General features: G+C 40.9%; 1 protein-coding gene across 3 annotated transcripts in view; it reads right to left on the reverse strand.

The window, feature by feature from the left end:
• LOC308194837 (uncharacterized protein) overlaps positions 1 to 26,596 on the reverse strand; it is a 562,652-nt gene that overhangs the window by 443,515 nt on the left and 92,541 nt on the right. The window contains exon 1 of one of the 3 annotated variants that reach the window (XR_013950908.1): positions 11,711 to 12,196. The exons of 1 other annotated variant lie outside the window; for it this stretch is intronic. The gene's annotated coding sequence lies outside the window, so the exon portion shown is untranslated. Of the gene's footprint in view, positions 1 to 1,486; positions 2,255 to 11,710; positions 12,197 to 26,596 lie in introns of those variants that run through there. One more of the 3 variants, XR_013950909.1, reaches the window with a different exon arrangement.

Here is a 26,596-nt window from a genome sequence, read left to right on the forward strand (position 1 = left end):
GAGGGAGGTGGAGGAGTTGTTCTTTTTCCAGCAGAAGAAACAGCTCAGACAGGCACGCCTAAAGCTCAGTGGCAACATAAAGAGCGTAACATGAAGGAGAGGGAGTCCGAAAATCCTGCATACCTTCCCTTTGACTGTCTGTTGTATGACATTTACCAGATGAGTATATGTAAAGTACTCTGTAATTAAGTTCATCTGATCATAATAACTTTAAGAAAACTTCAAAAACCTATGTCAAAACTCAGAAGCCAGAATAATTTGTATTTATTCTAAGTAGATGAGCATGTTGTTCCAGCATAAAGTACACTTTTGTTCAGTACAAATCAAACCAAACGATTTGGTGGGGTCATGCAACTGCATTCAGAGGGGACCCACGCTCTGCTGTGCTGGCTGCGCCCATGCACCAGGGTGCCCGCCTTCAGGCACGGCCCGCCTGCACCCGCTCCTGCAGCATCAGCCCAACAAGAGGGAAACTCGTAGAAGTTTAAACCCCTCCAATACGTAATTACAGGTGAAAATGCCAAATAGAAGACTTGAGCTTGGGCTTTTCGTAGCTCGCGTCTGACACAGGAACCAAATTCTGCAAATATGTCAATCCCACAACTATACTGGGTCATATGCATACACAAGGCTGCTAAATAGAAAGCCGTTCCCTCCTCGTATTCAGCGTGGAAGAAAAATAAGTTTATCAGAGGGAATAAATTTAGACACCAGTGTCTCTCAGCAGCGCATCCAAAAATAACAAACTATAAAAGCTGTACACTAATCTCAGCAGAGAGAGAACTAAAATTAAAAAAAAAGAAAAGCATCCATCAACACATGTGCAGGGTATAAATACCTCCTTTTGAAATCCCTAAATTAAATTGTGCATGTGTGCATTTCCCTCTTTTTTGTTTGTTTGTTTTAAGCCTTTATAATCAGGGATTTAATATTAAATACCAAAGTTTCAAAAAAGCCCTGAGATGAAGTCCAATAGTGGAAGAACAGCTAAACCCTGCACAGAAACCAAGATTCGTTGTGTTTAGCCATGGAGCCCAAACAAAACACTCGAGGAAAAAGCAGTTCTAAACATCTCCATTTTCTCCCTTTGCTCAAAAGATTTTTCTGGACAAATACATAGTGCTGCCTACAAAGCATCTTAGCTGCCTTATGCTGTGAGTTTTCAGTGAACAGGAGAGTGAAGGACAGGCAGGCACACGGCTTGCAGCCAGGACAGCGGGCACACATGTGCTGCAGCACAGCCAAGCCAGCGCTGCTCTCCAGAGATGCTGCCTCTCCCCAGGCTGCTCGACACGCCAACACCACCTCGTGCCTCAGCATCCCAGATCCCCAAAACAGGAACAGTCCTGCTTTCCCACCTCAGAGCACCCCAAGACACGCAGATGAGTTTTTCTTTATGAAAGGGAAGATGCTGTTTGCATACAGTGTGGAAGATGCATAAACGCATTATTTAGGTATTATTGGAAATACAGCATGACCAAAGAAGCACGGTTTGCCAGTAAGCATAAAAATACCATTAAGATGTTCGGATTGTCATATCCCAAACCTGAAACTGAATCTATCATCGGCTGTGCTAGCAATATCTTTTCTGCCAAGTTGCTATGGGTAACAGAAATGCATGATGACAGCAATAAATAACTTTAATGACTGCTGATAATATCATGAAAAGAGCTCTGTAATACACTGACATCATTTAAAGGTTTACTAGCCATTATTAAGTGTTGTATCATGCCTCAGCTTGTCAGATAATCATAGCAAATTGCTTGTGCATACATATATTTTTATCCATTACTGTGTATATGTAAAATTAAACATTACAAACTACATGCTACACAGTTTATTCAAGTTATTTTTACTTAAGCAAATTTGAAATAGTATTCCCAATTACTTAAACACCAGTAGAAGTACGTTTGGTACCTGCACAAACCAAATACCTTTTTGAACAAAAGCGGTCCCTCTGCTGCGCCTAGCGATGGTGGGATCTAGCACCACGCACACAGCCTGTTCCTCTCACGTACGCATTATTTTGGAGGTTTTGTTTCTTTCTACTTGGCCTTCCTGGAAGTCTGCGGCATCACCACCCCTACAAATAAGCCTTGCTGGGAGCTGTTCAGCTATCAGCACAGGTGCCACAGTTATCTCAGCGATATTAATCTCTCCAGTTTTGCCTCTTGCTTGAAGAAGCCCAACCCCTGAAGCATGCCTTCATGCTCTGCAACACGCCAAGAATGGGATGACACATTTTCACAAATACCTGCAGTTAGAAAAGTTTCATAATGAAGTTTCCTTCAAATGAAATCATTCAGAGGTTGGCTGACCTTGCTATTACCTTTTACGTTAAAAAATACCAAATGCTTTACATTGTACCTTGACATGTCATCATAAAGGGTTTGGGGGATGAGAAGACAAGTACTACCACAGAAGCAAAGACTAAGATTGCATGGCTAAGGCAACATAACCCTTAAATACAAACATTACATTGTTTTCATGGATGTTTTCTTTTTCTTAAGGAGTAAAATACCTTTGCATTTTTTGCATCAATTGTGTTAGAGCATCTGTTACATAGGAGAAAGATCACTATTTGTATACATGACATTTTCATGATCCCCTTCAAGTCAAACATATTCTTAAGAGGTAAAAATAAGAGTTCGCAATTTAAAACAGAATCTGAAAGCCACCAGCACTACAAATACGACAAAATACCTTTAAATAAGTGTCATTTAGCAATACATTATCAACACACAAGGACTTTGGAAGACGACATTAAGACTTGTGGACACACAACATCGGCATTTACATCTTCCCTGAAAGTTCCTCAGAAATGTTGATGTGCACATCAACATGGTCATGCCAAGGTGGGTTATGCAGCATCAAATATGGCTGCCTATCAAAGAGTTACAGATATTTTTCTTTCTTCCCCTTAAGCAACTGTTCCATGTGGGTTACATATCGTACAGCATTTAGATACAAGTAAGGGGGTTATTTTTTTGGCAACTTCCAGTTCTGAAGTGACACTATGATCAAGATTTATGTCACAAGCATGCTTCAAGCTCTGATTATTAATTGCATTTAGTCAGAGACAAGATTTTTCACCTGCACAAACTCAGGAAGAAAATATAATGCAGGTAATAACCATTCATAAGCATAACCAGAATGTTACGCTGCATTCACTTACACTCTGATTTTTTAAAGCCTTTTCAGTGTCCCACAGAAACACCATACAGAAATTTTAACAAAGGCATGGGAATAGACTTTTTTTTCTACATTGTACTGCATGCAAGTGGCTATTAAAAATAAAATACACCAGAAAGGCCAAAATGTCTTCTTAACAAATGCCAAAGACAGCATAGTGTACAGCAGGATGGTCAGTGGTCCTAAGGAAAATTAAAAGCAAAAAGGAAAAAAAGATAAAAGTAAAAAAATCATTATGGCTAATTATATCACCTCAATAACTATAAAAAGGACCTGAGCCTCCACACTCTTTCTGATAAAGCTTCTAGTACATAACGACAGGATTTACAGCTACCAAGGTTATGAGGTGGCGGGAGTCAGATCCATTTCTGCACCTCCTCTCAAGGGCCATGTAATGTGGAAGAAGTAAAGCCTGTGGGCCCTCGTTTGGCACTTCTCAGTCTGAGGAACTCCAACTGAACCAAATGAAAACCGAGTTCATTGACAAGCAGCATCCCTGCTAGGAAGTCTGAGTGAGGCTGGCCTCGTAAGGCTTATTTTGCAGCAGTGAGATTTTCTGTTCCCTCAGAATAAAGTGTTTGTGGAGTCATAAGATGCCTCCAATTCTCAAACCAGAGCCCGTAAGCTCCTAAGTGCCACCTCTGCCCCCCCCCCAGTTTCAAAGGACTTTGCATCTGTGTGAGCAGCAGCGTGCAGAAATTGGTTAGCGTTGGCAAACAGCATGACAACTGCAACACAAACCCAAGAGGGGAAAATAAACAACCCTTCAGTCATCCCAATTATTGGAGCCATGTGGGCATTTAACATGCTGTGGGTTCCTTGGGCCTGGGAGAACATAAATTAGTGCAATAAGTGATACAATTAATGAATTTCAGCAGTCAGATATAAACACAAATAACATATCCAGGAATAAATCAGGCCGTCGTTAACAAAAAAACCCTGTTGCTTCGGACTACCCTGGGTTCCCAGACTCTCCTTAAATCCACTCACAAGACAAAATTACTTTCCAGACAGAAATTGTAAACACAGAGGGATGAAGTTTCCTCTCAGACTCCTTTTTTTTTTTCAATGCACCTGTTTCCCAGGCCTACCTTGCACCTCTCCCCATGGATCTCATGTTCCCAGGACCATAGGGAATCATTTTCTCCCCAACTGGCTTCACTCAAAGTCTTCCAAGTCTAGATTCAGCAAGGAAAGGATTTGGCTATCTGAACATCTGACCCTGGTCATCTGCAATTTAAGACATCTCACCTCCCTTCAAAAGACTGAATATAGTTTTTCCAAAATCTATCGCAATAGTTTAGGATGAGTGCATGCAGCAGTCTGTGCTGTACAACCCATGCCAAGCAATTCCATCAGGAGTGCAAGAAGTTCCATGTTTAACAACACAAAGAAAAAAAAAATCCCCTAAATAATCCATAAATCATATCATTTTGAAAACCATCATCTACAGCTTCATTATCTAAAACAATGCATTTTAAGACCAGTTACCTCCCATACAAATATCTGTCCTGCAGATAAAAAAAAAAAACTTGCTCAGTTTAACAGTAAACTGTTCAGCACTGTTTATGAAAAGTGAAAAAAAATACCAAAGTAACAAAATCAGATTATTATTGCTATTTTAAAATCGTTGTGAGCATGAACAGACAAATGTAAGGCAGAAATCCATTTTGAAAAAGTGAATGAATTCAAGACACCACTTTGGAAATGGATTACTCTCCTGCCAATTTTATGTCAAAGTCATAATATTTTGGGTAAGAGCCCAAAATATTAGGAAAGCGACTTATCAAAGCATGGACTTTAACCATCTGGTTTCCTTTGTTTGAAAACTTAGAGCATTGGTAAAAACAGGATTGTGAATGATCAGCATGGATTTCACACTGTTTTAAGACAACCGGACATAGTTAGAAGAATCAGAGTCCATTTGTGCTCAGCTTTGAAACAATTTCCCTAATATTACAGCACTTTCCTTTCCAGTGTTTTAGGAAATAAGAGAACTGGGTAAACCCAAGCAAAAAGGTGACTGTAAAAAAAGCCTCAGATGCTGCAGTGGAGAAAACATGCATGTTTTTCAAATACTCACATCAGCCCATTGCAGAAAATCCTGCTCCCTAGCCTTCCTGGAAAGTCAATCAATAAGGAGACCAGAAAGCGATACACCCGTAAAACATCAGAACACTAAAATCTATCACAAAGCAATCCAAATAAAACGGTCTGAAGTTTTGCATCTGCTCAAATCACAATCCCCATGAGGCGCCTCTGTGGATGCAAGGGCAGAAAATGGCAGCTCTTTGCCATTTCCTTCCATGCCCTCACTCCTGTGGGACCTATGAGCCAGTGGCCACCACCTTCTGGACCAAACATGGGCTGGGGACGCCAAGGGGCCATGGGAGCCACTTGGTTTCTCACTCAGAGCTGGAAAGGGTGAGGTGTGGGAGGGCCCCACACGAGCACTTTTCTCCCCCATTTTGGGTAGCTTTGTGCAGAAGGAGCCATTTCAGAGCACGAGGAGGTGAACCACCACCGTGCGGGCTCCCCACCATGCGGGAGGGAAGCTGCTGGATCCTAAGAAGCACTCAGGAGGCTTTCTCAGGGCAATGGCCAGCAAGGTTACCTGAGGATGGCACGTACACAAGCTTTCTAATGCACTGGTACAGATTCCAGGCCTAAATATAGGTGCGGGCCGTTGCCAGCCCAGTTCGGTAACCTGAACCCCGAAGGGCAGCTCTGAAGGCCGGCACCCTTCCCGCTGCTCACTGGCACGAGCGCAGCAGCTGCTGGTACAGGCCCTGTTGCTGGGGTCTGCCAGCCCGGCACCCTCCTGACAGCTGGTGACGCTCTGACAACACCTTCTGACAGCCCCCAGGCAGGGCAGGTGGAGCAGGAGCGGCCTTGCCTGGTGGCTTGTCCCCTTGGGGACACCTCTGAGCTGGCACATGGCAGAGCGACCTTCAGGCTGCTTAAACCCCTCAACGCACTCCTCCACCAGGCTGAGGAACAATCAGAAGCCCCTCATCCATGTCACCCTGGACACAAGTCTTACTCAGGTCTCCATACCTCAAAAACTGCTCCGAAACTTGCTATAGAAACAGAAAATTTTGGGAGAGTCTCAGTGATATCTGGCTTCTTTTACTGTGAGTCAGGGGACCGAAATCTGATGAAGAACTAAAGCTGTGGAGGACCAACAAAATAATGCACAGCAAAGTTTTCTCTGTCAGGTTCAGGGAGATATTTCCCAAAGCATGAATATGTCCCACTTATTCTGGAAATGTTTTGCTAGGTGGGGGTGAAGTGTTGGCCATCACTAGGCCTTCTCTCCCCACCTTCTCTGCAGAGAGCCTGCATTTTTCGTAGCAAAAGCTCATACTTGTGACGTAGATAAAATAATCAAGCTAGGAGTAAAAAATAGGAAATTATCCTGGGGGTAGGAGGGGTGGGGACACAGATGATTAAATGTAATGAGTATACAAGAGGAATAAAAAAAGAGGAGAGAGAGAGGAACCCAAAGGGTGAGAGCACTGTGGAAGGGAACCAAGCAGCTTCCAGATACTCACATGCCAGAGACTCGCGAAGAGTACTGAAGGCAACTCTGATCTTTATTAAGTTGACAGGACTTCAAGTTGGCCAAGCTTTTGAACCCCCACATAAGACTGTGTAAGAGGTTGATGAAAACCAAGCCAAGTTCTTCCAGATTCATCACATGCAACTCCACATACTTGATTTTCCCGATTCTTGACGTTTTGGGTGATGGCTGTCGGGTCCATTCCCAGCAGTTCTCCCAGTTCTGTTGGGGAACATCCCCCCCTTATCCCATGGTTTCCTCTGATACTCCCCGCCATCAGCTGGCTTCCCCCGCTATCAAAGGCTTCTCCCACGCACCAAAGCAAAATATAAAACCTACCATCCTCCAAAATACAGCCGAGGGACTCTTGGGCGTTACCGATTTTTAGAGCTTCACCGAAGTACTACACAAAACTGAGGTAAAGATGTATCATCTTTCCTCTGTCTTCAACAGTTCTCTTTCCCAGCCACTCACATGGCTTTGTTACCTCAGTCCTAGGGAATAACAGCTATGGCTGTCTTAAATTGTATTGGGTTTGATAAGAAACAGAGGGAACAACAAAACTGCTGGCCAATAGTAACATTCAAATATTTCAGCACCACAGACTTGGTTATCAGTATCAAGGTTGCATATTTACAACTATAAAAATGTCTTAAAACGCTTCACCAAATTAATAAGCCTATATTTGTTCATTTTCTATAGCCATAAAAAACGCAGCTAAAAGAGATCAGAAAGGTAAGAAAAATAACATGGGGGACTGAATGTACCTATGCATTTCATCATTTAACAAGAGCAAGAAGCCTTTATACCACAGGTCTCAATATTTTTGATGAATCAATTCCAGTAGCATCTTAGGAAGGATACCAGACAAACACATTATTCTGCATAGGTGAATTGCTTCTCTGCACATTTTCCTTAAGATTCTGGAGCTCTTGGATTATGTTTTGTAAATCAGTTAGCTTCCTAGCCAGAGATTAAGGTAAATTCTGCTAAGGACTAAAAGTTGACTTAGAGCATTAAGAAGGATTAATGTTTAGCTGTGGTGAAGCTGAAGTACTAGGTTAGCATGTTTACGCAGTGCTGAAGATCACAATTAATCCAAAATTAGTATAAAAGATCAACAGCAACAGCTCTTGCATGCCAGTTTGGCTTAGTCCTGAAATCAAGACTTACTTTGGGGGCAATCTGTGTGCAAAGTTGCTGTGCATCTGCCCTAATAGGTTTAAAGCTTTCAGGGGAATCCATGCATTTTAAATGTTTAGCTTCTTTGCCCTCTGCTTTGAGAAAATAAATGTAGAAGTCAGTACTCGAGACACTTCTGCTTCTTATCTGTGTCACAGATCTGTCGGAATAGATTGGTGCTAGCAATGAACAAAAGCAAATACAATTTCCTGTCTTACAAAGAAAAGGTGCTTAAAATATGTACTTTCCTTCATCATCAGGGATTAATAAAAATAACAGGGATCTTCAGGCAGAAAATATTCATGCTGTATAACAATAAAGATAGCAAAAGCATACATTTACGTCCAGGTATATTCATATATCTATAGGCACAGGCATATACAGTAGTAAAAAATTATATCCTTAGCTCTATAATTCTACAGCTATAGAAAGTGTTTCTGTAGTGATATATTTAAAGAGACAGGCAGTTGATTTTACACGGCATAACTGAGTTGTTCTTGACAAAAACATTTAACAGCGTAGGTCAGGAGAGCTAGGTGGGTTTTTTTCTCCTGCTTCCGTACTTCAAAGTCAGTTTAAATGATGATTCCTAGCTCCATGCCCTTACAGACCTGCCCTACATACCACCACCACTTCAGGGCCGTCCAGTGATGAATGCCATGGAACATCACCAAAGGCAATGTGCCTCAAGAGGTGGACCGGGTTTTGAGGTACCATTCACGGACCTGGTGGTCCTACAGTTGCAGAGCTAGCCTGGCCAGCTGCAGGGCATTCATGGCCCTTAAATGAGAACGCAGGTGCCAAATTAAGACGCTTAACTAATCTGCAAGCTGTGAAATTAAATAGATGAAAGTTAAACAAGCCCTTCCCTATGAGCTGGATTATAAGAGCCTTGAGTTTTTCTTGGGAAGGGTGGCTGCAGGGGGTTGGCATATTTTTGTAGAGGTTTTTGTTTATTTATAATTTTGGGACAGAGCCTTTTCACCTTTACATGTCTTCCCTTAAAGCGCTGTATTACTTTAGTTACATTACTACAGACAATACTAATTCCAGTGCTCATTGCTGAACTTGGTTACTAATGACCAATCTTTTCAGCTGTACTTCCATGATAAAGGAAGGACAGAAAAACCTAATTCTGAGCGTGTTTCAAAACTTTAAAATACACCGAAGCCAAAAGAAAGATCAGAGCGGTGCAGTGTTTTATTGGGAAAGACACCCCACACACATCCCAGCAACACAGAAGCTGCTGATGTCAAGCCGAGTTGAGAAATTTAAGTCTAGTTGCTGCACATTTCACAGCTGCAACAAACATTCTTGATGGGGTGTGCCCAGCACTGAAGGCTATTTGCAGAACTGTTTGGTAAGCAATTTTTTAATTTTTTTTTTTTAAATAAAGTCACAAGGTCCTAGACTTACAACACAATTCATTGCTCCCAGTGGCAAGAGCATACTGAGAGATGATAACATCTGTGCCTATGCTTAGCTAACCGCATTCAAGCTGTGATGGTGATGACATTTGTGAAACCAGATTAATTTTTTTTTTCTTTAATCCCATTCTTTATTTTAGAAACACACACACGAACAATTTCAGCTCCAAGTCTTAAAGGAAATTCTAAGCTGATGCTATTGGGCTCTTGCAAGAAACTTAAAAATGCCCTTCCTGGGGCCTGCCTCCAAGAGACACACAGGGCTTCCTGTTTATGCAACTATTCGTGCCCACAAGCTAAGTTTAAAAATAAAATAAATAAAATAAAATGGTATGTGAGCATAACCCAGGCGGCTTGCTCACTAAAAATCAAATCAGAGCAGCTCACTATGGGGTTGTGTTGGATTCTTCTCTTTGATTCTGAGATTTTCATTACTAAAGAGAGGTACTCATCCTCTACATTTGGGAAGTTGTTGACCAGCACTCTAACTCAGGCCTTCTCCAGCTTTCCTCTTTTGTACCCACGGAGAGGTTCTTCCTGCTGATTTTCATTCAGTGACCCTGTTCTTTTGCCTTGCATGGAGGAGAAAAACTTCCAAAATAACAGACGCACAAGCTAAGCCTCAACGTTGTTCAGTTAGTTCTGCAAGTGTTGCGGAAGAGCTTCAGAATTTGTTTTTTGTACCAGGAAAGCTCAGCTAAGGTACAACATCGGGTCCTCAAAGAGGCCTTGCTTTACTGCACGGTGACCGAGGCAAGCAGAGGTCAGGATGCTTGCCTAAGGTGGCACAGAGCTTAACAGGGTTTAGAGCACATGGCATCCACCTGGATCATAAGCCTTTATGCTACCTTCAACCCTACATGATGACCTTTGTTTATGGTATCCTCTGTTTCAGTAGCTTTGTATTTCCTGAGCAAAGGTAGGTCACTCTGACAGGCCTGCAAAGCCTTGCAAAGCTCTTATAAACAGACACCACAAGCAAAATAAGTCTGGTGTACAAGTAAAGCAATGCTCTCTTTGCCAAAGCTGCTTTGTTAGACAAAAGGAGGCACATGTGTGCACGTTCATCAGCTCTGCAGGGTGCTGAGGCCTCCAAGCAATTAGCTCAGACCTTCGGCACCTGCTGGACCAACACACCTGATATGAGGTGGCCCCACGTACATGTTAACTAGCTCATGTCTTGGAAGAGCACATTTTCCTTGTTAATAAAAGACAGCCTCATGTGGCAGCACGGGGTCTTTATTTCAATATTTTTTTCACTTGTTTAGCTGTAGCAGAGTTACATATCCCGATTAAAGGAGAACTACTGTTTTGTGGTTGATCAAGTAAGCACGCTTTCCTCCAGTTCAAAACCACAAGGGCAGAACGCACAGTGGAACACGCCAGCTCAAAAGGAAAGGGTTACTAACCCCTGCTTTCAAGTATGAATGATTGATATGCAAATATAGTTTATGGTAATGCTCATGAATGCCTGCTCTTCTGGCAGCTTGGTGCTCCCGCATACATTATGCTCACAGATCAGGGCTCTGTAAGTATGTTTCGGGGGCACATGTGCACATTCAGAGGCACAGTTTGCTATGGAAGCCTTCCAGAAAGCCAATCGCTGCTTTGCCCCATTAAATTAAACATATATTTAAAACTCCTCGGAATCAACAGAAGCAAATAGTATATCAAATGTCTTCGGTCCTATGCAGCAAGGGTACTGCCAAACCCCAAACATTCAGGGTAAATCATGGGCAGAAACCTCAGATCATGAAAGAAACCTTTAAAGGAAGCACAAGGTAGGAGCAAAACTCTTTTACAGCACCTTTTGTAAGCCTAGTTTTGAGAAGTTTCATTAAGTCACATGTTAAAACTTTTTTTTTTCTAAACAGCTAAGCTCTCGCACATGCCTTTTTACACAATGAAAACTGTGAGTCAGCTCTTGTCACTTGCCTCCAAGAGCTAGGCTTTTGCTGAGAAAACACACAAAGCGGCTCAAGTTTTTGATAAGATCGTGAACTAGCAGCAGAGAAGTCATACGAGACACCACCAACACAACACCCCTCTGAAGACTGCAATAAACCCTTCTCTCCAACTAGTCAAAACATGTTAAGAAACTCCAGCTCTCCCAACAAGCAAGCATAAAACCCTATCCTTAATTTCCCCCGTATTTACCTCCTCCGGTAAGTGCCCCGCAACCCAGCAGAGCCAACGGGGCTGTTTCCCATTAGGCAACCATGTGCCGCAGCTTTCCCACACATGCATCCATGGGTATGGCTTTTCACTGGCATTTCTGTGCACCCAATTGCAGCAACAACAGCAGGAAAAATAAATAAATCAAGCTACGAAAGCTTAAAACCAGTACCTGCAAGCTCGAAGACAGCACTAGCAATAGAGCGGTCCCTGGAGGAAGAGCTCAGCACCCTGATCTCCATGGCACAGCTGCAGACCTGGCCCAAATGCCCAGATTTAAAGAGACAGAGGAATGAAACTACAACCCTTTTATCGAGGTTGAGGTAGAAGAAACCACTCTTTTTCTTTCCTTTTTTTCCTTTTTTTTTTTTTCTTTTTAATGGACTATCTTTAAATAGAACACGGCCATAAAGTATCACTTTTGTGTACTTTGGTCTCTCCAGAGCCAACTGCAAGACAACAAGAAGTAGCAAATCACAAGTATATATCACAAGTCCTAATGACTTGAACATGTGTTTGGAGCAAATGTAAATATTCCAGTCTGAATGAGCAAAGCTCTTAAGCATGGGCTTAATTTTATCTCTCCTCAATAAATCATTTTTAAGCATATACCTAAATATAAGCCCTCGTTTTACTCCCATTAATACTAATAGGACTTAAACATGTGCTTAAAATTAAACATATACTTATGTGCTTTGCTGAACCTGGCCAGGAGACACCGTGATTATGTGAGTGGTAAAGTCCTGAAGACAGATTACTTGCTGGACCCTGTACACGTTGTGCATGGCTCACGGCGAGTCAAGCAAAATCAGAGGACCTGAGCCACTGGGGTGAATGGGCCCATGGCAGAAGGTGACTATATTTTGTACTTTTTCCACCACAACAAAGATGTTTACAAATGCCATGCAGTGAGATTACACAAAACCACATTGGATTTACCAAAGCCAGGCTAGCAGGTGTTTCTGCAACCACCTCTAGCTGAGGCCGATGCACGTGGGGAAGCTTGCTGCTTAGCTGCAGCAGCTGAACGGGCGGCTCCCATCCAGAGGGGAGGTGGGGGAAAGATCTTGCTTCAGCTTTGTTTCTCACTGCCCAACTCTATTTTAATGGGCAACAAATTAAAACGATTTTCCCCAGGCTGAGTCTGTTTTGCCCACGATGCTAACTGGTGACCTCCCTGTCTTTATTTTGATCCACGGTCTTTATTTTGATCCACGAGCTTTTCCACCTCATTTTCTGCCCCTGCCCTGTTGAGGAGACAGAATGAGAGCGGCTGGGTGGGCATCTGGCAGCCAGCCAAGCTCAGCCCACCACGGATCCCAAAGTTTCCAGCCCATTTTGGTCAGAATCATCTTTTCTTTCTTTAGGTGAGATGAAAGAGGTAATTCATGCATATACATATATACATACACCTAGATATATACAGACATAGCCTTTACAGAGTCCATATTGCATAGGTCAACGAGTATGATAAGATGCCTTCTACTCTGCCCATTGTTACAGCTTTCAGGATTATAAAATGATTTTTATAAAAGAAAATGCCCCCTCATTTTACCAACTGTTTATTTTATTTGCAAAACGTAGATTGTTAAAGACCTCCAAAGACAAAACTGGGAAACAAAAACACATGAAAAAAAAAAAAGTACAATTACTATTTATATGTTAACCTCAGACCCTCTAACCCACAAGGGTTATTATTTTTCAGCTAATTTTAGAAGATGCTTATGTCACAGATGGGCACAGGTATTTCTGACACCATGTTATGCTGTGCTGAAAGGGGTAACTGTGACTACAGGGGGTACACGTGCACATCCAGCGCAGTCCTCCTGCAGTGCATCTATGTTAACACAGAGATATAGGATTATGAAATTACCCAAATGAAGTGCTTTTTCAGAAGACCAATTTGGCAACCCTAGCTGTAGGACTGGGTATGTGAAATCAAAGGATTTAGTATTTTCTGAATGCAAATTTTGAGTCCTATGGACTCACTTGTGCAAGTTGTTCCATGTCTGTTGGTCCCAGCACCCCATTCAGCCTCACAGTTGGAAGCAGTGAAAGATATCTTAGAAAATATCCGCTTGTAGGTATAAATCTCTACATCTCTTACTAATTTTTCTCTGACCATCAGGGAGCACGAGAACAGGAATAAGAGCTACCAAGCCATTCTCCTGTGCTCTGCAGCACAAAGCTCATGCACTGCTGCAGTGGCTGGTGGGTTCCCTGAGCACAGCACAGTGGGCACATGTGACCACTCATCCCACACCTGTTATTTAACAGTTTCATCTCAAATTTATATGACTATTCCATGGTGAACATTCTGCATGTACATTTTTGCAGAGCACATTCCATATTTCTGTATTCACGTGTTTACATGCACACCATAATAAGATTAGGCAGTCAGTGTTTTTTTTAAAAAAAAAGTCTTGAAAATCCTGCAGCAAAAATAAAAGTAGGACAGTATGAATTTTTGTTACCAACCTCTTGCTGGCAGACAAATTACACACAATTACATCACTGCTTCTTTATGTGGTTGATTTAATTACAACATTGGGCTCTTCAGAAGGCCCATTCTTTCCTACTGAAGTACAATATAAAATATTTTTACAGAATCACAGAATCATCCAGGTTGGAAGAGACCTCCAAGATCACCTAGCCCAACCTCTGACCTAACACTACCAAGTCCTCCACTAAACCATATCACTAAGCTCTAAATCTAAATGTCCTTTAAAGACCTCCAGGGATGGTGACTCAACCACCTCCCTGGGCAGCCCATTCCAATGCCTAACAACCCTTTCAGTAAAGAAGTTCTTCCTAATATCCAACCTAAACCTCCCCTGGCGCAACTTTAGCCCATTCCCCCTTCATCCTCTCACTAGGCACATGGGAGAATAGACCAATACCTAGAAACCACCCATGCCTAGAAACAGGTAATACAATTCCTTCACTGCCTTGCTATAAACCATAGACAACTCAGACCAGGGGCAGAAGGAGGTGGGCACTGGATGCTGTTCAGTGTGGGGGATCTCGGATTGAAGAAACCGCATGTCCAGATGAAGGGCCCACAAAATCCCCAAACTGGCCTCACTGCCACGGTCATCCTTGCCTGCAGGCCACAGGTCCGTCGCACTTTCCCAGCTGCCCCAGAGTGGAAGAGTATCTAAATGGAAGTGCTAACAAAAAAATAACCTTCAGCTTCCCTGGGGCTAGCTTACTTCCCATTGCAGTGTTGGTCAATCCTTTTTGCAAATGCAGATCATCAAAACCATCAAGAGGCCGAGCAACAGAGGCTGCGTGTGGCAAAAATAAATAAATAAATAATCCTGCCTATGCTGACCTGAAAGGTATTTGGCACCTGTGAGCAGGGGAAATGTTTTCAACCTTGTCCCTTCCCCAAACCTGTACTTCTAAGTTCCCTTCACAGGATAAGCACCTCTGTTGAATCCATGGGTCCCAGACTCCAGCCTGCCTTCAAAGTTCTGCAGAACAAACAGCATGCCAACAAAAGACCTAGCACTTCTCAAAACAATCTAGAAAAATTGTTTCTCCAGCCTAAAAAGTGCTTCTGCATATTTTTTTGAGTACATGGTTTGTCTCAATATATTTCCTGCTGAATAACCTGCGTTTTTGCCAGCAATTTAAAATGTGTAAAATGCTTGGCTTTCCTGTTGACATAACTCACAGGCTGACTAACGCAGGGGAAAACGGCCTAATTCCACAAGTTATTTGGCATTGGAAACTTGCATTGATTTTTGACACACGCAAAGTTTTTCCTAGTGCGGGCAAAGATTCAGTCTGCTATTGTGCGATCAATCTCTTCTTATATGTTTACCTCAGCACGTCGGCATTCTCATTTCAGTTGCCAAAATGCAAATTTGCTAAAAATCTTCCCCACGTTATTGACCATTTAACTATGTTTACCAGTGAGAGTCTTCCAGGATAGGGGAAGCCAACAGGTCTCAAGTTAGGACTGTAAAAATGAGATCATACCACACATTAATTTACTGCATACGGCTGCTTTGCAAAGTCTGCCATGAAGCATTTTGGGGGGATTTCAGTGCCAAATAATCTCTGTAAGGTTGTATTGCTGTTTTTATCAAGTCTGCTTTCACCATATATTTGCTCAAGTTTACAAATAAAATAACTTTAAGAAGAGGTTCTTTTTAAAGCTGCTTCAGCCCTGGATTTTAAGAATTGTCCTTCTTCATCATGGTGAAAACAGGTTGTGCAATGAGGAGAAATATGTCAGAGGGGGCTGCCAGAGAAAAGCTGTCATCAGTAATGGCACATATCTGAAAAAAAAGGCTGTGCATAAATCAAAGGTGCCCTAGGGTAGCTTGAAGTCTTCTGGAATGAATCACTTGCGTCTTCTCTCATACCACAATTAGCAATACAGAGAGAAAAGCTTCCTCTGGAACTCTGAAGTGTGTAGTATTGTATAAAGTACTGGTTACAGAAAATAAAGGATTCTCTGGAGAAATCCGTACAGTTACGTACTCTCCGGAGTAGTATGTGACCATAGTAACCTAATGAAACAGAAAAATTATATTAACTCAAAGCTCGTATTAAATGCCAAACTGAGGTGAACGTATGGATGTGAGGAGATGCATAAAAGCACCTGTGCACTGCTTTGGCTATGAGGTGGTTTAGTGCTTAAATCTGAAGGCAACAAGAGTGATGAGAAAAAAGCCTTGTCCAGAATTGTGAGTCCGAATTTTTGGGGTTCTTTGCAGATCAGAAACGAAATCTCTTACCCAATAACCCAGCATTTCAGGAAAGACCAGTTAAGTGAAAGCTTCTCTGTGCTAGTCTTTCTCTCTCTTCTAAGAAAAGAATGGTTTAATTCTGAAAGACAGACATCAGTGAGAATTGTATATAAATCTGCGTCATGTTCATTTCTTTCATATATAAGGACAAATTGTGTGAAGAAAGGAAAAGAAAATGAAAAGAAAGGAGGAAGCAGGAAGGAAGAAGGGGGGGAGGGGGGGGGGGAGGGGAGGGGAGGGGAGGGGAGGGGAGGGGAGGGGAAAAGCAAAGAAGAAAAAAGAAAAAGAAAAGAAAAAAGGAAGGGAAGGGAAAGGGAAAGGGAAAGGGAAAGGGAAAGGGAAAGGGAAAGGGAAAGGGAAAGGGAAAGGGAAAGGGAAAGGGAAAGGGAAAGGGAAAGGGAAAGGGAAAGGGAAAGGGAAAGGGAAAGGGAAAGGGAAAGGAAGAAAAAAGAAAAGAAGGGAAAAGAAGGGAAAGGAAAGGGAAGGGAAGGGGGAAAGGAAAAAAGGCTTATCCTCATATCTCCTCACTTCAGGGAAAATTTTCTAAAAACTTCTTGTTAAAAAACACTTCTCAAAAACAAAAGGGGAGGGGAGTGAAGAGCTTTTTTTTCCATTCTTAAAATATTTCTATTTGAAAACAATAAAAATATTGTTTTAATACAAGTAGATTATATTAAAGTAGTTGTTCTGGTAAATAGAAAAATCTTTTCAGCAGGATAATTAAATATTGGTTGGGTTGCGTTTTAGTAGGTGATTTGATTATTAGTAGGTTTTGAAATTCTTACAGGGAAACAAACCTGCAAGTGGGTACACAAAAACTTACCCTTTCATTACGTATTTAATATAGGAAATTTCAGGAAGATTTTTCTCAGTAGCATTTCAATAAACCTATGTTTTCTTACAGCAGATTGTCACATGTGCATCCTGTTCATCTGTCAGTGCATTCATTTGAAAACAATTTTTTAAGGAAACAGTTTTTAGACAGTAGAATTGAAAAATTGGTTGCAGTCTTTAGCAAATAATGCATTAAAATTCCTTCAATTATGTCCTTATCAGCTTAAAAAGAATGAAAGAGAAGTGGTACTAAAACAAGGAGACATTGTGTTGTGAATGAAGGCTGGTAAACTGATTCCCTTTCAGACAAAGCTGAAAAACATCGCTTTAGTTGTGGCGAGCAGCACAACAGAACCTGCTCTAATCACATACAGATGATGGGAATTTGTCTAATGTTTTATGGTGAATCGTTGATGAGGCCTGCAGAAGGAAAATTTGTAGAAATAAAATCACCTTGACAGTAAAGCACCAGGGTCAAAAAGCAAAGTAAAGCCAGTGTTCTTAGCTTTAATAAAAACAGTATGATCTGTCATCAACACAGCATTTTTACACTCTTGGACAATGCACTCTGGGAGCTCCTGCTGGGTTTCATTTGATTTTCACCAAAACCAACAAAGGACAGCTTATGCCTGGTAATTCATTATGACAGCAGAGAACTTATAAAAATACACATGTTTAGATCCATGTAAATAAACAGCCCACACTGCAATTTTCAACACAAAAACTGTTAGCCAGGCTACGTAAAACACACTAATAAACTAAAAAGTAGTTCTGGATCCCCCCCCCTCCCCTTTTTTTTTTCCAACTGTGAATCTGAAAGCACAGATTTTTTTAATTTATTATTGTAGTTTCTTGCAGTTAATCTGCCTTCTGTACTACAAGGGTGTTCAAGGCACATTTTGGGGAAGAAGCTTGGCAAAGTGTAAAGAGGTATTGTTAAATACCTGAAGGGACCGTACATACATTGCATCACTGTCTAAATACTGACTGTGCAAGATTATAAGGCAAAGCAAACAGCAGAATAATTGAAAACATCTATGAACTAGGTAATCACCAAAGTAGGGTGATAGCCAAAAGGATAGACAATTCACTCTTCAGTGCCTGATTTTAAACTGGGGTTAGTCCAGTAAGAAAGAAAAACATATAGGAAAAAAAGAGGGAGGACAAAGTAAAAAGGAGAATAGAAAAATAAAGAGAACATTTGAATTGTGAGCTTCAGGAGCAACAGGGAAGTTTCAGAGAAATTAAACCTAATGTCCAACAGCCATTCTGGGATATCTTAAAATATGTAATTTAACTGTTTATATTTTGACAGCTGCAGTCATTGACAACATTATGAAAAGATATGATGTAAAGCTCATTCTACAAGGATATTGCACAGAAAAAACATGTAAGTACCTGCATGCATTCCTGTACTACTCATGTTGTTTCCAAATCAGTACTGATATATATATATCCTACTGCACACATAAACCATGGAGGGGGAGACTGGCATAAAGCACTTGAAGAAGTACGACCTGTGACCAGCTGATCTCTGCCAGCAGAAATCCTTGTAGACACAACACTACTGACAGCGTGCGATGCTATCAGCGCATCTGGTTCAGCTGGTGGTTGGGATACAGAGCAATATAGAGCATCTCTTTGCCTCGGTGAAATGTAGGTTGTGTGGGTGGTAGAGCACGTGTACACACGTGTACATTGAGACTTGACAATGGTTGGATTTCAGAAGCAACGAATGATTCCTTCTGTCCTGATTTTCGTGTTGCCATCCATTCACGCATTCCCCTAAGTCAGATAACTTTGGAAGGTTCCTGTGCTCAGCTATCCGTAGGCTGAGGCACCTGGATGTTGGTCACCACTGAAATGCTGTATGACTGCTGTAATAACTCCCCAGTGTATAATTTCCATAATTTCTGCTTTATTTCTCTATATAACTTTACTGAGAGATTGAGAAGAATCACTGCTACATTTTCACAAATGGAGAAAAGGGCTCCAAGCAGCCAGCCACTGTGCAAGGAGACGCCATGCACAGGGAGGGAGGGATGGGGTTGCCCCTGCAGTTTGGGCAGAGACTACTGAGTGCACTGAGCATCCCTGCTCGGCTGAAGCTCTGGAGATTTTCCTAATCCCACCCAGGCACAGCCCACACTGCTCACCTTGTTCACAAGCAAGTTCCTGTTCAGATAGGTGCAAAGGCTTGGGAAATTTAAGGTCGCCATCCGTGTTGCCAGAGGGTTATCTCAGCAGGCAGGGGCTGCAGAGGTGTGACGCTTGACTCAATTTCTCAAACTCCCAGTCCCACTTGAGACATTGCAGTCCTTTTCTCGTAAGTCATTTCAGTGCCTACATCACTTAGGTTCATCACTTAAAAGTCTGTGATGGTGCAAAGAACTGAAACAATTTCCTGCATCCCAGCTGGCACCTTACCTGCCCTTCCCGTCATGAAGGGCCATGTGCAGCAGCTACATATTGGCACAGATTCTTACTCATATTTTTCAAATTCATTCTCTATTATGAAAAAAAAATAAAAGTAATACAGACAGGATAAATAAGATTTAGTTTTACTGGGGAAAAAATAAATAACAAATCTCTAAAGAGGGGATAGGGTGAATAGTGAAAAGATGCAAAACCATTATACAAATTGTACTTGTCTCCCAAGAAATTCCTCCTCGTCAGGTTTTGGGTGCACTACCTCCATGGGAACTTCCTCTCTCCTCTCATGCATTTGGAAAAACACAACTGACTGTGTGTTTTGTTTTGTTTTTCCTCCAAAATGCACTGATGACAGACGAGTGTGATTTCCACTAGAAGCACCCAGTGCAACAGTCCTGATTCAGCCACTTGTCACTTGGTCTGTCTTTTTGTTCTCTGCCTTCTGCCCACTGAGCAAAGCTTTTTTACCTGGCCCATATTTCTGTCTGAGCTTCCCTGGTTTCTGGAAATTCAATTTACGTCTGCATACATGCTTATTTCTAAACACCTGAGTGGTGTCTGAAGCATCACAGCTTTCAAAAATGGCAACAAGTGGAAGTCAAAACTCTACATTTTCTGGCACGCTACCCACTTCTGTAAGTATCCATCCCCCACCAACAAGGAAACACACAGTTTTTACCAAACACCAGGGGCACAGGAGGTAGAGAAGGCAGGAACCTCGAATGCAGGCTGGAGCAGCCCAATCCCTTACAATTTCACATTTTCTTCGCCGATCTCAGGCATATGCTTACCACAAATCTCTACCAAACTCAAAGACAACTGCACAAAAGACAGAGTAGATGCTGTTTTTCCTCCTCTTAGACCTCATCCTTGAAAGTCTGGCTTTAACGGGCCTTCTGCCTACATAACAGCAGCAGAAATGGGCCCTTGTGGAACAAGAAAACAACAGCTCGGCTCATTTCAGACCTGCGATGTTTTATGGAACTGGCAAAAATTTCATGTGCAAGGGTAGCCCTAGGAACTAAAATAACACTTAGTAATAGCCAGGCCCAATGGAAATCAATGGGAGCTTTGCCATTGGCTTAAACAGAGCCAGGATCTCACTCACTACATATATATGTAGGAGCAAAAGATGAGGGAAAAGATCTTAAATAAATCATCTCCCAAATAGGAATGATTGCTTTTCTTTCAGTCCTTCTGGAAGGAAAAATGATTATGCTTTTTAGCTGTCAGAACAAAACGCCAGGGTAATTCATAAGGTATTACATTAACACATATAAAACAAAATGAAAAACAGCTCTGGAGAATGACCTTTCACTCCAGCAAAAGCTGCAGCAAGTGTATTGCAGGCCAAATTAATACCCATTCTACTAGGCAAATAAATTCAAAACAGCAAATTCATTCGGGCAGACTCTCCTCAGTGAGTTGGGACACAACACTTTCAGCTCAAGGAAGACTCAAAGCAGAAACTCAAAATACCAATATACTACACATTGACAATTTTAAATCATCTTTAAAAAAAAAAAAAAAAAGGATTTTACAAATGTATCCTGTATCACTGCATGATGGCCTGTAATTCTGGAATCAAGTCCAGGATTTTACTGTCAGCACCCTGGGCCTTGGCCTTGTATTATCTTCAGGCAGCAGCCCTAGAAATCCAACTTGCACACATGCACTTGTACACATGTAGCTCAAAAAAGAGGTCTTTAACTCAGAGAAGAGGTATGATAAATGGAAAGAAAATTACAATAAATATGCTTCATTAAAAGGAAAAAAAATAAAACTAATCAAATCCAGTGAGAATTAAAACAGAATTCCCCAAAATCTTAAGAGTAAAATAAACCGGGCTTATATAAAAATGCAATGAGGGAGATTTTTCGTTCCTAACTGAGCAAATGGTGCAGAAAATATCGTGGGTTTAAGTACAGTATACTGCATAATGCCATATAAACAGAGGAAGTATATTTACTATAGAGGAGACAGTCTGCTATAGCTCTTCAAAAGCAGATATTTAAAGTTTACTTTCACATGGGTTTTCACTTTTTGACCTGCTCTTGACCTGGGTAATACTTGCAGACCAGTGAGTTTAAGAAGGCCTGGGATCTATTAAAAGAGTAGTAGCTTGACTTTTACTGACTATCACGCTGATGCTTTAAAGTAAATGTTATGGTTTGTCACAGGAACCAATTTGGTTACCGTTTGTTCTTCCTGCCCCTGCCTGCTGATATTTTTTCAAGTGTTTTTCATTCTTTAAATTCTATAAAGAAATCTGCATGCTGTTATTTTAAACTTCTGTATCTTTCTTTCGAGTAGTTCATATTTAAACACCGGGCTGCACACCCAAAGTTTGACCCAAGAGCCACTTGGTAGGACTCAAACCCAAAGTACACTACCATTATCACCTTCTTTTCTGGCCATTCGGTTATTATAGTGAGGGATCCCATTTACCTGATTTCTAAAGGCTGTGCTTTTTCTATCCCAAAATTAATCAAAAGGGAAGCAGTACCCCACATGCAAGTACTTTGGAGAGGATAAATAGCTTCATCACCTGTTTAAATTTACACTTCAAATATTATTGGCTTGTTTTTGTTAACACGATTATTCCCTATCAATACTTTGCAAGATTTATATAATATTTTGTCAGAAACTTTGAAGAGTTTGGCTGTACAGGGGCCAGATCCATCCCCTAATTTTACAGGGGAGAATTTTTATGCCTACCTTTAATTTGTTGTCTTACTAATAGTTCTGTTTCATGCAACATGACAAAAAAATATAATTTCCCCTTAAAATCACAAGATCTTAAAATCTGAGGTTCCTAGTTAGCAACATGCGTGAGAGGTCCTGCATTTTGGGGGTGGGATAGGCATATGGGAAAACAGAGGAATGAATCGTCTCTCCCCAGACATCAGCAGATACTTGACATAAATGCAGGAGGGGCTGAAGCTCTCATGGGGCTGAGCCCTATCCTTTCCTGCAAAGCATTAGTTTCAAAGGCGTAGGAGTTGTGTAAATCCTCTGACTTGTATTTTTTTTTTCCAATGTCTCATTTTTATTTGCCTCAAAACAAAAGGGTTGTGTACCAGCCATGACTTATGTCCCAAAATGATATCAACTGTGTAAGTTTATGTTCACAAAACTAATCACCTGCGTTCTCCCAGCTCGATGCAGAAGGGGATGGAGCGCAGCTGGGAAGCTGTCTCTCCTGCTACAGCAGCTTTATTGGCTTGAATCTTCCATGAATTATGTCTGATATTATATAAAGGGGATTTTCTGTGGACTGTTCTCCAATATTGCGGAGTCTGTCAAACAAAAGAAATCTCTAGGTTTTTGAAGTTTTCTATATTGCACCTTTAAACAGCAAGAAATCCCAACTTGAGAGAGTTTGTCTGAGGCAGAGCCACTGAATAACTAGCAGGGTTGAAAAATTCAGTTAAAGAAACATGAGCAACTCCGATGGTGATGAAAATATCCAGTTACAGCCTCAAGACGCTTCAAGAATGAGATGGGGCAAAAACAAACACAAAGGAGTTACTCTGCTAAGCAAAAAGATGCAAACATTTCTCATTTCTCCTAACCATTTTTTCTTGCTTATACAGCTTCTGAAACAATCATCCTCATGGCCAAAATTGTTAAGACCTTGCCTGCATTTCTAAGGTATAAGCTGAAGACTATTCCTTTGCCTTTTTTTTTTTTTCAATTTGTTCTTCACAGATTAGAGCTACAGAAAACAAATAAACAAACAAAACAAAACAAAAAACACACACAAAAAAAAGAATATGGGCAAATTTCAAATCTGCAAAAAAAGTCTTTTGACATTAAATGTTTTTGGAGGTACTACCAGTTTTAAAGGCTTTATTTTGAGTAATGACAGTCACAAGGCTACGAGACCTAAATGCAGTTTGGGTGAGTAATTTAAGCAGACTTTTCCCATGTCAGTTCTCTCATCATTATTAACAGTGAGAAGTACCTTCACCATTACAAAGTAACGCCATGTAGATCCATACTTACAAAGCATTTGTAAAAGTTACTGCCACTGTACAGTGTCATGAAAAACTTACTGAACTTGCAGATGGGCTAAGATGCATCCTGCTACATAAATCAGCTCGATTTGGTTTTGTTAAAGTAAAACACATAATTGGATTGTGGCTAACTGAGGTAAGGACTGTGATTCTTCAAAGAAATCCATCCAGTCCCACTGTGTCTCTTCTGCAACATAAGAAGATGTCACTGCCTTTGGTAACTGATTTAAGTATGATTAAGGAGGCTACACTTCTGCAAAGAACTTCCTATTGCACAAAATGAGTCTATTACCTGTGCAAGTGGAAGGGGTCAGGTACTGTAGACAATATAAAACCACACTAGATTTGGTAGTAAAATGTAAAAATAAATTATTATTAGTAGTAGTAGTAGTAATAATAATAACAACTCAGTGCTTCCCATTAAAGAATAAATAACATCTGTAATATCTACATCTTCTATTTAACTTAATAGCTTACCATTGCAAATGGTTGATTCAAGTTGTTGGTTTTAAAAAAAAAAAAGGTGTTCAAAGAACAAACATTTCCTTAGATTTAAAATATATATATATCCATTGTTTATCTTTTAATTTTTTTTAAAGAAAAAAAAATAAATTAAAAGAAAAGTCATTTGCCAGAATTTTCATTTTCCAGACTAAAGAATCATTGCTATTCCACTGTTAAATGTATAGCTAGGAAACAAACCAAAGGCTGCTGCCATTCATAGCTCTTACAGGCTGCTGTAATCACCAAAGTAAAGCTACCTTGAACCTGATGAAAAACCATTTACATGAACAATGGCCTCCAAGATTTTAGAAACTTAATTGGCAAGTAGAGGTTAAAAAGATCTACATAAGGGATTAAAGGGATAAGAGAGTAAAAAAGTATAGGTATCATTCATAAATAAAATAGGTATAAAATTGTTTTACTGATGGTTACTCCATTCCCATATATTTCCCAGTGTAATGGTGATTGCGCATGTAAAAAGATCAATGAGAAATAAATGGAGTCTCAGTGAACTACCAGCATGTCCATTGGTTTCTGGGATTTACTCAGACACCAAGATTCAAATTCAAAGCTTAAAAACATTAAAAGTGTGATCAGTTCGTTAACAAGAGCTCAGATGGGATTTTGTAGTAGTGAAGACAGAATACCAGAAAGACAGTATTTCATTTCCAATAAATCAACATGCTAACTGGAAAAGGGGGTGCATTTGTACAGCTGGAGCAGAGAAGATGGGAAAAAAAGCTACAACATTTAATTCATTTAAATTATTTTGTCAACAAGAGCAAATGGGTCTTTTTCCTAATGAAATAAGAGAGTGCTGGAGAGGGCAGGATGGGCTAATGCCATCTCAGCCAGTATATTTAAAACTGGAAATTAACACAGTCACAGCATTTGGTTTTGAATCCAAATGTATATTCCAGTTTTTGAGATTTCAGAGATGTTAACCTCTGGGGTTTCGAGTTCAGGCTACTGTAATGTTAGAGATCATACAGACCCAGTAATGACTTGCTCTTGTACTACAACAAAGTCAGCCAGTGCTGAAAAATAATCCCAAACTAGAGGCAGGTTGGAAACCTGAAGACTCTGACTACATTTCACTGCTGCTTTCCATCTTGTTCTGGAATTAGAAGTGGAAAAAAAAAAAAAAAGAAAAAAAAAAAGCCAGATCCCCAAAATATTTGCAGCTGGGACTTAAAGCAGAGTTCTTTTCTTTTTAGATTCTTGTGATCTAACAAGAAACCTTTTATCGCAGAATGGGCAGGTCGTCTCCGTGGATCAGAATCCTCCTTCCCTGGCTCTTTGAAAAGCAATGAGAAGTTTGCCACTTACTTCAGCACAGACAAACTTCAGTCCAAAGCTCTGATGTGGGAAACGCACGTAGGCTCTTTGGTATCAGGTTATAGACTGCATGGCACGACTGAGAAATGCCGAAGTATCAACAACAAAAACCTTTCATTCACAAGAGCATAGGGAAACTTTTAGAACGGCAAAAATGCTTAGCTCACATTTCCTTGTCTGCTCCTCAAGTCAGAGTAGCCCCCAGTTCTCCTAATTTCTGACTACACGTTTTTACCAGATTTCAAACTCCAGAAAAAAAAAAAAGAAGAAGAAAAAAAAGAAAAGTCCCAAGGTATGAGGTTCGCTGAAATGTTTCTCAACATACAAAAATGCATTATCTGAGACCTCTGTATGAAGACCTTCAGAGAAGGTGAAGCGTCACAGGGGGCACTACAGCAAAGCTGCCTGGTAGCCAGCTGGGAAACTACAAGTCACCTCACTTGGTGTGGATGCATGGGGAAGAATGACGAGCAGGAAATTAAAGCAAAAGAACCACACACCACCATTTAAAATGAACCCAGAAAAGGGGAAATTTAAAGGATTTGAAAATACAATGGGTTTCCTGGATCAAAGCGTTGCAAAGGGGATACAGAATCTTTAACCTTTAGGTAGCCAGTTCAAAACCCAGCTGAGGTCAGGAGGGATGAAAGGTTATCATCCTCTAATGGCTTTCACAAACTTAATTAAAGTCTCCATCAAACTCCTTATGTCCAAGTGCATAACCCTAACTTCCACTGGAGACAATAGCAAAACTCACACTGACTCAGAACGCAGCCAGCCTTACACACCAGTGTCCATAAATAGGCATCACGTCAATGGCCGGAGATAAGGTTATTTAGAAAAAAAGTGCTGAACACACTCCAGATGTAAAGTGATTTTGGATCTAGACATGCATTTCACAATCTTAGCAGCAACAAAATGAGCAGTCTTGCTAAGAGGATGAAGAAAAAAACAAGCAAGAAGCCAGTAAGACCCAAACTACTTTAACGCACAGTCAGGCGGCCCACAGGAGAATGAGCACCACTGGGAGGACAAGAGGAAAAAAACTGGGAATAAGGCTGTACTGAATCTCTGGGGGGTGAGCACTTTTTCCTCTTTCACAAACAACCCAGGTCTTGATCTATGGTGTCACAGGCGCAAGCAAAAACACTTGTCATATCAACATAG

This window comes from Anser brachyrhynchus (genome assembly GCF_964034855.1).
Source record: "Anser brachyrhynchus genome assembly, chromosome: 4".
NCBI lineage: Eukaryota > Metazoa > Chordata > Aves > Anseriformes > Anatidae > Anser > Anser brachyrhynchus.